This window comes from Melozone crissalis, unplaced genomic scaffold (assembly GCF_028551555.1).
Source record: "Melozone crissalis strain CALT ecotype California unplaced genomic scaffold, PUWL_Pcris_2 ptg000045l_1, whole genome shotgun sequence".
Taxonomy (NCBI): Eukaryota; Metazoa; Chordata; class Aves; order Passeriformes; family Passerellidae; genus Melozone; species Melozone crissalis.
Genome location: NW_026535823.1, coordinates 15,120,242 through 15,132,020, shown reverse-complemented (window position 1 = coordinate 15,132,020; position 11,779 = coordinate 15,120,242). Strand labels below are relative to the sequence as shown.

The following is an 11,779-nucleotide window of genomic DNA, read 5'->3' as shown; positions in this document are numbered from 1 at the left end:
GCATCTGCTTCTTCTAATCTCATAGATTTGGCAATAGGTGCACTTGTATAACCTCTACACTGTGATACCAGAAACATCCATGGTTTTACCCTGGCTGCCCTCATTCTCTAATACAAATATGAGATCTCTCAAAATTCCATGTATATATAAATGACCCGTATAAATGCTGGTTTTAGGGAAGAGTTTCCCATTATATTTCATATGCAATTTTCTTCAAGTCCGTGGGACATTCCACCTTCCTGTTCTCCAAAGGATTGCCACATGCTAGGCAATTGAGAAGGTATTGGTAAATAATTATGAATGCCCTTTTCTGTCAGCACTTTTCCTGACTTTTATTTATTTGAAGAATATTACAGATACACTATCAAGGACTGACACTGTTCATCTGGTATTTTTGACATAAACAGAAAACGTGACTTAAGGCTTTCTGATAAATTCTATAAAATGGATTTCTTGAGCGGAATAATGTGTTATCTATGGGTATTTACCCATGAAAGTAGGGACTAAAATTCTGATTAGACATGTATCTAATCCAATATATTTCTATCAGTGCACTGATTTGGCAAATATTTAGACCCAAAGGTCAGGGCTCTTCATAAGTCCCATTGATTTGAAAGTTGAATGTCTGCCCAAGATTAAACACAAATACAAATGCTTTCCTAAATCAATTTATTTAAGTCTGTATGTAAGTGCTCTGTTGAATCAGGGCCTAAAGTCAGCAACATATCAGGAAAGATAATGAGTTTGGGCCAAATATGTGTATTAACAGCCAAAACATACAATGAGACAAGGAGCATAATTATTACTTGAATTTGAACCAAGATCCCTAAATGTATAAGTTAACCAGATCTTTAAATTTCATTTCTTTTGAAGCTCTTAGCTTAAATCCAAATGGTGAGACAGGTGACATTTACCTGTACACACTGGGATGGCCCTTCCTTGTCTTCTGCTCTGCATCTGGATCTGCTTCCCGGAGAAGTCTCAATATTAGCAGGAAAGACAGTGCCTGCTTGCGTTTATCTTGCTAGGGTGGTACAGAAGATACACCTAAACCCACAAGCTTGGGGTTGAAATCTTTTGTTTTCAGCAGTGTCTTCAAACAGAAGTTTATTTTGAGTTTCTGTATAAAGCAAGTAGAATGTCATCCTAACAAACACAGGAGATTATGAATCTGGCAGAGCACAATGTAGATCAAAATGGTTTTAATCATTATTCCCTGTTTTAATTACTACTTGACACATTATCTCTATTGTCCTTCTACAAGTCTGTCTTTTGAATGAAATATTAAAGGCGAGTTACAGCTGAAAATATATGCAGTCTAGAAAGAAAATGGCTTTGAACTATTTGAAATGATTTATTGTCCACATTTCTTTATGAATATTTATTTGCCATAGTGAAAGCAATTCAATAAAGAGAAAACATGAGGACCAGTTAACTGAACATTTGCATACTCTAACAGTTTAAAAAAGGGAAAGAAAAATAGTATGCTGCATTAGAATGGTGTTAATGTTTGGTTTTCCTATTTCCTGTAGTTCATTAATATGCAAGATTCAGATCCTGAAGAGGAGATATAAAAATAGCCTACAAATAAGTGTCCCCAGCCTTTACATATTCCCATTCAGAAGGAAATAAACATGTTTGTAGAGGGATTTTCAAGGCCAGGGTGGAGACTATGATTTTGTTTCCATTCTGCTTCAGGTAGCTGGCTGTAAATCTTGCTTTTTGCAGCAATCACATGCAATCGGAGTCCTCATCTTGCCAGGACCAGAGGTCCCTCATTCCCTGGCTCTCCTCAGAGGAGCAGCTGGCTATCAAAACAAGACATGAGCATGCTGATTATTGTCGTGTTTAAGCATGGCTTTGTGCACCAAACCCAAGACCACACACAATGATGCCTCTTTTCTTTGATCCTCAGTGGAGGAACAGAGTTTTTCATGGTATGCACTCTGATTTCTCCCTGCCTGAATTAATTTCATCGACCAAAATCCTCTATGTGTTAGACTTGGAATGAACTTTGTTCCTCAGAGCTTCTTGGTGATATTCTGATACCCAGTCACAGATGGGGCCTTGACAGATTTTTTTGTACTGATTTTCATGATTCCTTTTTTTTTTTTTTTTCTTTTTTTTTTAACCAGGACTTGCTGCTAGAGAATTCACATGCAAATGGAGATGTTGACTGGCACTGTTTCACAAGGAAGCTTGGTTGGTTGGGTTTTAGAACTGATAAACTGAACAGTATATCAAAGAGTATTTGGAAAAGGATAATCCTAATATATACAATAGTTCTTGAGAAGGATGGTTATAGTAGTAAAACGCAAACAAATATATTCTGTATTTTGGACAAATACGGAATTTTCTATGCATCAATACTTCATTCTTCTGAATAAGAATGATAATAATACTATTTATTTACAGTAATAATTATCATTATTATCTCCCTAAAAGCTAGCTGTGAGGCTAAATCATTAATATTTTCAAATTATTTCGTAGTCCTTAACTAGAATTTGCCCTGAGAGTACTAAATATAATAATTTTCTCTGTATGCCTATTTCATTTTCCTTTGGAAAAAACCACACTCGATGTGTTGTTCTCTTTACATTTGTCTATGTAAAACATTTTAAAATTCCAGCTGTTGGGCTTTTCTAGAAGTTAATAACAGGAAAGTTTGACATTATTGTATTTATTGCTTATTTCTTTCTCTTTCGTCATAGTCTTTTACCCCCACATAGATATCACAATATCATTATCATCTGGGAGCTTGTTACTGCATGTACAAATAGAGAAGTTGAGACCTACCCTTGCTGGTTATTTGCGTGCCTGAATTTGGGGTTGACAAGTAACCACACATTGTTTCTCTGAAGTCAGAGCTCTCTTGATGTACCACTTTAAGTGTATTTTGTGTTCAGGGAGTTTAAGTTGCACACAGTTAGATGCTACCCAACAGTACATGCCTGGATGTATTTGTAGGTATCTCAAATGTTTTCTTTCTTCTGCAGTTTACCAGGTTCTGAATTTAATGGCAAATGTGAATCAGTTACTCACAAGTGAAGATACCCAGATCCATTTCCTCTAGTTGTTATCTGTTGGATAGCTAGACTCTAATGGCTGAAATCTACATCTACCAACATAAAAGCCACAGGATACAGCACTGGTATCTTGTGGTTCCAATCAGCCTCCTGGTATCATAGCAGTACTTTTATTTAACTGTGATTCTCCTGAGTTCAGCGTGCTCAGCCTCACTGGCTGTTTTGCATAGCATCTGCACTGTATATTGTGATAATTGAAAACTCAACACAGCCTGGAGGCAGCAGCACAACAGGGCAGGAGCGGGCTGGGGCATAACTCAGAAGGATAAGGCAGACAGGCAGCAGCAAGCAGGGCTGAGCCAGCCCCAGCACATCTCCAGCAGCAGTCCAGCTGGGTCAGGCATCCAGCAGCTGGGGTCCCATGGCGTGTGGCAGCTCTGGGAGCAGCAAAGGATGCAGTGCCAGGATGTCCCTCCATCTGCCATCATGGGGCTGTCATCTGGGAGCACAGACCATAGGCAGAGTCCGAGGCTCACCTGGAAAATCACAGGGACAGATCAAAACCAGATTCACGGCCATGCACTCCACTGACAGCTCCCATCCCGCACATGCCCTTCCCAGGTGGTTCCTGTTCCTAAAATGTCACCTAGGCATTAACAGAGAATAGATCAGATATTTTTTCTAGTGTTTCAGAAGTGTAACATATATCAACAAATGTCACTTGCTATTTGAATGCTCATAATTAGAATTAAAACAAATAAACTAAATGACTGGAGTAAGCCACAGTATTTCTTCCTATTAGCCTATGTAGAAAGAAAAAAATGCCTGGAGTGTAAAAAGGAGAAAAGAAGAAATTATGAAAAAACAACATGTGGCACAGAGAAGATAAATATTTCTTGCCTGTCCTCTTGGCTCTGTCTATGAAGATTTTGTCCAACAACCTCAGCCAAAACTATTTAGTGAGTGATTTGTGTGTCTGGCTGATGGAAGGCCCAGTTGTCTCAGGGGCAGCTTTGCAGGGTTTCCAGGAAGCCGACAAGTAGCTCTCTGGAGCCGGAGTCACGAGCTTTTCCTGTCAGTAGCACACCTGAGCTGGTGAGAGGGCTCGAAGGAGTTGGATGTGGCCCTACCTTGTAGCTGCCCCCCAGGAAGTTGCTGATGTTAGATTGTCTCCATAAACTGAAGATCAACAGCTTTCCATGAGTCATTTGGCAAGGCAGGAAGGAAGGTGGGCTAGTCCAGGAAACTTGGGCTGTAGGGCTGTAAAATTGAGAGAGGTTGAAACATTGCACCCATTGGGGTTCTCCCTTAAAAGCATATTTGTATAAGAGATTAAACCACTCCGTATGTCTTTATAAACACACTTAAAACCACCCTGAGGAGCAGATCCCACTGGTTCCTGCCCTCCCTGGCATTCTGCCTTGCAATCCCTTCTGCCCCAGTTTGCCAGCCCCTGCAGTTCAGCTCCCAGCCGTGCCCAAAGCCTGGGGACGCTCTGCCCAGCCCCTGCAGGACACTCACACCGTGTCACAGAGCCACCACAGGCTCTGTGCCACCTCCCATCCCCAGGCTCTGCCTCCAAACTCCTCTGAGGCACAGCTGCAGTGGGTGGGAATGGGAATCTGGGTGTGTGTTCATGTCTTCATCTCCAAACTTTCTGCTCAAAGTGCAGCCTTTTAGGGCTCTATGAGATCTCTTCATTAGGGGTGTGATTATGTATATTTCCTGCTCGTGGCATAGGGTTAGTTAAACATTACTTCTAAGTTCTTTGAAATTCTCTGGCAGTGGCATCTATAATTTTCTTCGGACTCTTCTCTTACCTTTTTCTTCTTCTATTTAGTATAAGGAGTCATCGGTGGTGAACTGATTATAAGAAACCAATTTACATCATCAGTTCAGTAGTAGGACATATGTCTTAAATCATCTAAGATAAATACTTTTAATTAAGCAAATGTCCTACTCAATTCACTGTGGACAATCCCATCATAATGGATATTACTTCTGCATGCTAAATCTTAATCTTCATCAATACTGAATGCACAATGCAAAACCATTATAAAAAAAGTAGGCTTATTGTAATATTGCCATTTTGAAGCTGCCAGCTTTTATATTCATTAATATGATGACAACAGACTCCTGGCTAACAAATTTTACTACAGATCCGAATTTTTATCAGATATATATATGAGATCAAATCTCTGCTAGCTAGCTTATTATTTGCAGTTTTTATTAAAAAGTTAAACTGGGATTATTATAAACTCTCTTTGGATTCCTTAATAAAAAAAAAAAAGAAAGTTAAAATGGAATGAGATTCCCTGGAAGCATTTTAAAAGGCTGCAACAGCAGTAAAGTCAGCAGGCATCACACAGCACAAGGAGGTATTTACCGAGCAGAATATGAATGTCTCTTCACCGAGAGTCTAATGGTTTTACTTTATATGGATTTGAGAGAGAGAGAGAGAGGAGAAAGCAAGAAAAATTCTAAGCTAATGCTTTCCTAATCTAAGACATCATATCTGATCAAAGTTTTCAAATTCTGATGTAAACTGTCTTCTTGTTCTTGTGACCAAAATCTCCTGTCTTTTTCCCCCTCCCTCCATCTGTTCAAGCTTGGATTTGGAAGTCCCTTCTCCAAAGAATGAAAGCCTGATCCCTATTGCTTCAGTTGTGGTGTTGAAACACATTAATATTTCTGTGGCAGACACCCTGACCCTGGTGCCCTTGGACATGCTCAAAAAACACAGGGTATTCCTGAGCCTTTGTCCCTGAGAGGATTAACAGGGTTGCCCTGGAGCCAGCCTGAAGGTGTTCAATAGGTAATAGGGGTGGGCTTCACAGCTGACTGCAAGCTTTGCCTCAGGCCACCCCTGCTCAGCAGCACAGATGCAGCTATTGAAATTAGGGGGTAAGCATGGCTCTGTGTATGAGTTAGGTGTGAATCCTCAGAATCTGGTGGAGGATATCTCCAAATACGTCCTTCACCCACCAGGACGCGCCTCCCAATGGAGGGTTCAGGGACTGGAGATCCGTGCTGCCTCTGCCACTGACTTCTCCTCTGACCTAGACAGTCACTTAAGCTGTCTCTCCCTCTCTCTTTCTTTCCTCTCCTGTGGCTTATAAATTGTCTGAAGGAGAGACTGCAGCGCCCTGGGGTTTTGCTGTGCTTAGGCAAGTAGGTCCCAGTCTCAGTGGGGTCCTGTGGCTATATCATGGTAAAAGTAAATAAATAGATAATAGTGGTAACAGCAGTTATCTTTTTGTGTGTGAACAATAGGATCCTAATGGAGGAGAAGCCTATTCTCTGAGGTTTTTTTATCTGCAAGTTAAGGTCTCTCTTTCCTCACTCAGCTGGAGAAGATACTGCTTTTGCAAATCAGAAAAAACTTATCATGTAAAGTGGAACACATCTTTCATTATACTGAATACTCTCCTGTCTGTACTTTACCCTTGCTGCTACAAAGGACACAACATGATTAAGCTAAGGAATGATAGACTGAACATCATGTGTCAGGATGGTAAAAGACTTTTCCTATGTAAATAACAAATACCAGTGCAAATACACAAGAAAGTGTTTTAACATATTATAAACAAGCCACCCTGCTGTTGCCTTACATTGTATTATTTCTTATATTGTATTCCTTGCTCAGATTGCTGTCGATACTTCTCCTGCAGCCTGCAATATTTATTTTTAAAAACCTATAAACTGTCATGATATTTTAATGATGTAAGTATCCTTTCTCCATAAGTTCATATGTACTGTTACCTGCTCAGTCTGTCATCTCTTCTGCATTTCCCTGGGTGAGTCCAGGTCCTCTCAGTGACATTTCTCAAATTGTAGATCTGTGCAGGGCATTTTCCTGGAGCTGTTAAGCACATTTCTACTTTACTTAACGACAGTGTTTAGCAATACCAGCCATCACTCACTATCTGGTATACACCAGGTACTCTGCACAGGGGCAGAGGGGGCATTATCCCAATTTTACAGACCAGAGAAACAAGGTGTTGCATTTGGCAGCAATTAGCCCAGAACATGCTGCAGAACACCAAAATGGGAGAAGGACCAACACACCTTTAGCTCACATCTTATTCTTTAGTGTGTTCCTGCTTTTGTTTCCTCCAAGATTCCCAGTTGCACTGTGCCCTCCTAACAGGATTTCAGAGAACGAACACAGTAGAACCAAGGGCTTTTGCAATAGTACATTCAGATACTGCACCAATGAATGTGTGTAACTTTCTTAATTTTGAAGTGTGACTTTGCTATTGTGTATGGTGCTTAGTAACTTCTACCATGTTTCTGATGATTTCTGGCTCTGCTGCCAGTAACATGATACATTCCCAGCCAAATTAGCATGTGATATTTTGTGCTCGTACTCCAGTGGTAAGGTCTGTTTGCTGTTTCCATATAGATGTATTTTTGACAGGAAGAGCAATTCTATAAGCCCAGGATGAAAAGCCCATCCATTGAATTGGTGCCACATTACCATGGCAACAATATAATGGTAATGAAATTGTGACTGTTGAACCTGTTTTATGGAACTCTACAAAATGGGCTTCATAAAATAAGAAATCTTGTTGATTTGCAAACGTTTCAAAGTAGGATGAAAACCTAAGAAACACATGTGCTGTGACTTACTAATCATGTTATCATCCTCATTTAAGATAATACATTGCTCTTTGTATGAGGAATAGCGCTCTGAAAAAATAAAATTATATGGTAACTCTCTGTTTATCCAGTTTTTAACACACACCACAGAAAGACTTGCTCACCTCTGTGCCCTGGTTCACTGGTTCAGTTGGCATAGGCATGTATTGAGTCATGCAGTTTTTGCCGCTTATTTGATCTCTCTCAGAGTCTGTAAAATTTACTGCTACTGCAGCTGCAATAAACACCTTTCTGTAAGAAAAGTGTGGCTTAGTTTATATAAAATTATTCCACAAAAACTTATCCTTTTAGATTGAACCCTACACAGAGAAGGGCTGGTAGTAGGAATGCACGCTTCACTTCCCACCTCCCGTCTTTGCCCATTTGGCAGTTTACTGTCCTGTAGACTCCCAGCACAGAGGAGAGAGCCACCCCAGCTCCCATTCCTCAGGACAGCAGCTCTTGCTGAAGGCAGGCTTTCACACTGGGCCTACTTTTAAACAAAAAATTGAGCTGAGCACTCAAATTTCCTGGTCATTTATGTCTCTGGACAGGCTTCTGGGGAGGTGCCTCACCTCTAAGTGTCTGAAGCTTCCACACCAAGGTTTCCACAGCAGGATTTAATTTTTACATCTATTATAACAGATAATAGGTAATATTCCTCTTTGTTTTCACCTTGGGAATATCAGTGTGTCTCACCCTGATTAAGAGATGCAGTCCATCTCCTAATTTGCCAGGTAAATCAGAAGAGAAAAGGAAATGTGCCAGCAAGCACTGAGCTCAGTGTGCATTCACCATGTGCTGTTGTCTGGGTATTTAGTGGAGACAACAGGGGGAACGCTGCTCACTTCAGTCAAGTCCTGATCTACATGGCATAGAAGTCAGCAGAAATCTTCACAAACATTAGATTTAATAGGCTTTACATCAGGGCTTTAAAGGGCTGTTTCTGAAAGCTCCATGTTTGATCCTATTTGGAAAAGGAAGCCCTGTCTAACATTTCATTATTTCCATGGTTTTTGGGAAAGCAACGCACCAAATTTCTGACTTGATAGAAATATAATGTAATGTAATTTCCCTTAATATATATTTTGCACTGGCTGACGGCTTTATTAAGCAGAAGCAATAATCATCATTATTCAGTGTAATAACCATCTCATTAAAAATGGTCTAATTTTCCCTAATTTTAATTTACCTCTCAGACTAAGCTGTTCTAAAATTACTGAGGTGCCTACAGTTCAGTTTCATAAGACTTCAGCAGAAACATAAGTCTTCAGAAAGCAAATACTGACTTATTGCTACTAAAATGGTGATATGCCAGACCTTTGTGAGAGAAAAGGAAGTAGAAAAAATTCAGGTTAGGAAATTGCTGTATCACTTTTTTATTTCCTTACTGTCTTGTCAGTAGCACTTTCTGCACGCATTTTGCACAATGATAAATGGCACAGTTGCCTGCAAGCCTTGCATGCACTACCCTTTAATAAAGGACCTGGCTAAGGGTCACACCAGAGAGTCCTGCTAAGGGGGAGCTGACAAGCAGAAATATTTCTTGGAGCGGCAGAGAAGGAGATGAAGACACTGATCAAGTTCCATTATCGTCCAATGAAAATAGGATGTAAACTGTGACATCCAGGCAGATTATATATGTCAGGCAAGCAGATGTGAGCAGAAAAATGTAGATGCTAAACCTTACCTAATAGGCTTACTCTGTGGATTATTCTCAATGAGCAAGGCTATATTAAGTGTGGCCTTGTATGTAGCTATAGTTAATATACAGGCTATAAGAAACATGCATTCATAAGTGAAGCTGGGGACATTCCCAGCTGTGCTGAAGTTAATGCTCTTTGATATACTTTGGAGCATCCTAAAAGCACTTTGAGTGTCATGTATTTCCACAGACATCATAAACAGCATTAGGGCATTTATACAGCTTTAGTTCCAAGATTTCAAAGGGCACTCTGTTTTCTCTAAAAATGTGCTCCAAAAATTCTATACTCAAACAGCACTTGTGCATGCAAACTGATATAGCAGCTTAGCTGCTTGATTTGGTTGTGCCAGTTCTGAAAACACATTTGATCAAAAGCATTTTGTTGCAATCACAGGGATAAGTAACCTCATTTGAACAAGGAAGCACTTTGCAGGTTATATTACAAAATAGACAAATTTTCTAAAGGTTTGTTTATCATCAGATGCTATTCTGTGTAGTTCCAAGTCATAAAAAATAACTTTTTTTGTTTGCTGGGGGTTTTCTAATGTTCCCCTAAAATAACAGAAATGGCAGTCTCTTATGTGGAAGCACTCTACTTCTGAAATCTCTTCTCTTTGAAATTCAGAGCCTTTTCCAGCTGTAGTATTCTTTGCTCAGCTATAAGAACACAAAGTAAGGCAGTGAAAAGCATTACACTATTATCCCAAGATAATTTGATAGTCTGTAAATGTATTTTCCTGCCTGTGGTTCCAGACATTATGCTCTCATTTGAAGTAATGATTTGCAGTTATTTATACAATTCAAGTTAGCCCACATTGGTTTCACCCCGAACATTTCACCTGCATGGTACAAACATGCTTATTTGTGGATTGTAGATGCTAGACCAGATGGGTGATTTTTGCAAGGCCCTCTCCATCAGTGGATGCCTCCTGCAGCCAGCAGCTCCTGCAGGAAGGGCTGCAGTGACTCACCTCCTGCCCACGTCAGTGCAACCACAGCCATACATCTGCAGGAGGCTGCTGGACATCCTGCATTCTAACTTCTGACATAAAACCACAGCTCTGATCTGATGTGGTCAGTAAATACAGCATGGCACCTTCCAGAAGTACTTACCCTGCTTTTCTCTTTTGGATTCTGTGGGATGTGAAAACTCACCTTAAATTCCTCTTGCATTTCTGGAGTTTTACCATGGCGTTCTCCCCAAAGCTGGAAATGAGTGGTCCAGTTGTTTCACCCCTGATGCACCCACATTTCAGCATTACACCGTTTGTTTATAGAATTTGCAATGTTAGTGAGTGTGGACACAAGGCCTTGGTTTTGCATGGGCTCAGAGTTCACCTCCCTTACTCTCACCTGGGAGCCTGTGCTGGAAGCAGCTTTACATAGGTGACAGAAATTTACTGCTGGCTCATAACTGGTCAGCAATGGATGGAGCACCCTGTGGTGCTGGCAAGAACAAAGTCTCATTTAAATCCCTGGCGATCCTCCTCTGGGAGCCCAGGGTAATTCCGAGGAGCCATGCACTGGTAACATTCACTGAGCTGCCTGCTCTCTGTGGGCATCAAAATGCTCAGCAACACAAAAGATATAAAATTGTCTTTTTTCACTGTCATACATTCCTGAGTATCATCACAGTTCATATCTGATATGGGAAAAATACTAATGTCAAGGGAGTGAATTACAGCAAGGTGCAGTTCTGACTTGGGGCAGTCAGCAGCCAGGCCAGGAGCTTCCACCTCAGCCTTCTTGTTTCTCTTATCCTCAGCTAGAGTGGCCCCCAGAGGGTGTTTTAGTTACAGTGAAAGTTACAGTCCAAATAAAGCAAAGGGGGACAGTAAATATTCAGAAATTATTGGGTCTCTCCTCTCCCATCTGTTCATAGTATCTTGGATACTGTTGTGATAATTCAGTCAGTTCCTTTTGAAAAAAAAGTTTAAACCCCCCCCCCAAAATATGTAAAATACTACTTCTGTTTTGCTGAAAATCTTTAAAGTCTTTTATTTTGAGAGCAAAATTAGTATCAACATGTCTTTCCAGGACAGTGTCATTTAAGAAAACAGCAGCACTTTAAAAAGTGCAAGAATCCCAGTTTACCCTCCTGATGTCAGTTTATGATAACATTTATGACATTAATATAATGGATTATGACCTTTCTTGGCTTGTCTGACTGACAGTTATTCATATATAACACAGTACTTATCACCTTGGTCCTTCCGTAATAATAATCCCTTCAATTTTCTGAGCTGTGTCATCAAAACATGTCCTCATAAGTGTTGATCTCATCTCTGAGAGAGTAAGCACTAGGAGCTCCTTTTGAGCTTTATGTCACCTAAAAGCTAGAGGGAAATTGACGACCAATTGCAGAAAAATACCCTGTCTCTAACTTTATCACACAGTCTGCATAATG

At 40.3% G+C, this 11,779-nt stretch overlaps 1 long non-coding RNA gene across 5 annotated transcripts in view; it reads right to left on the bottom strand.

The window, feature by feature from the left end:
• Window positions 1–1,330: 1,330 nt before the first annotated feature.
• Window positions 1,331–11,779, bottom strand: part of LOC128942991 (uncharacterized) — a 46,319-nt gene continuing 35,870 nt past the window's right edge. For all 5 annotated transcript variants that reach the window (XR_008483659.1, XR_008483661.1, XR_008483660.1 and 2 more), the window contains one exon: window positions 1,331–4,286. This is a non-coding gene — a long non-coding RNA (uncharacterized LOC128942991). The remainder of the gene's footprint in view (window positions 4,287–11,779) is intronic.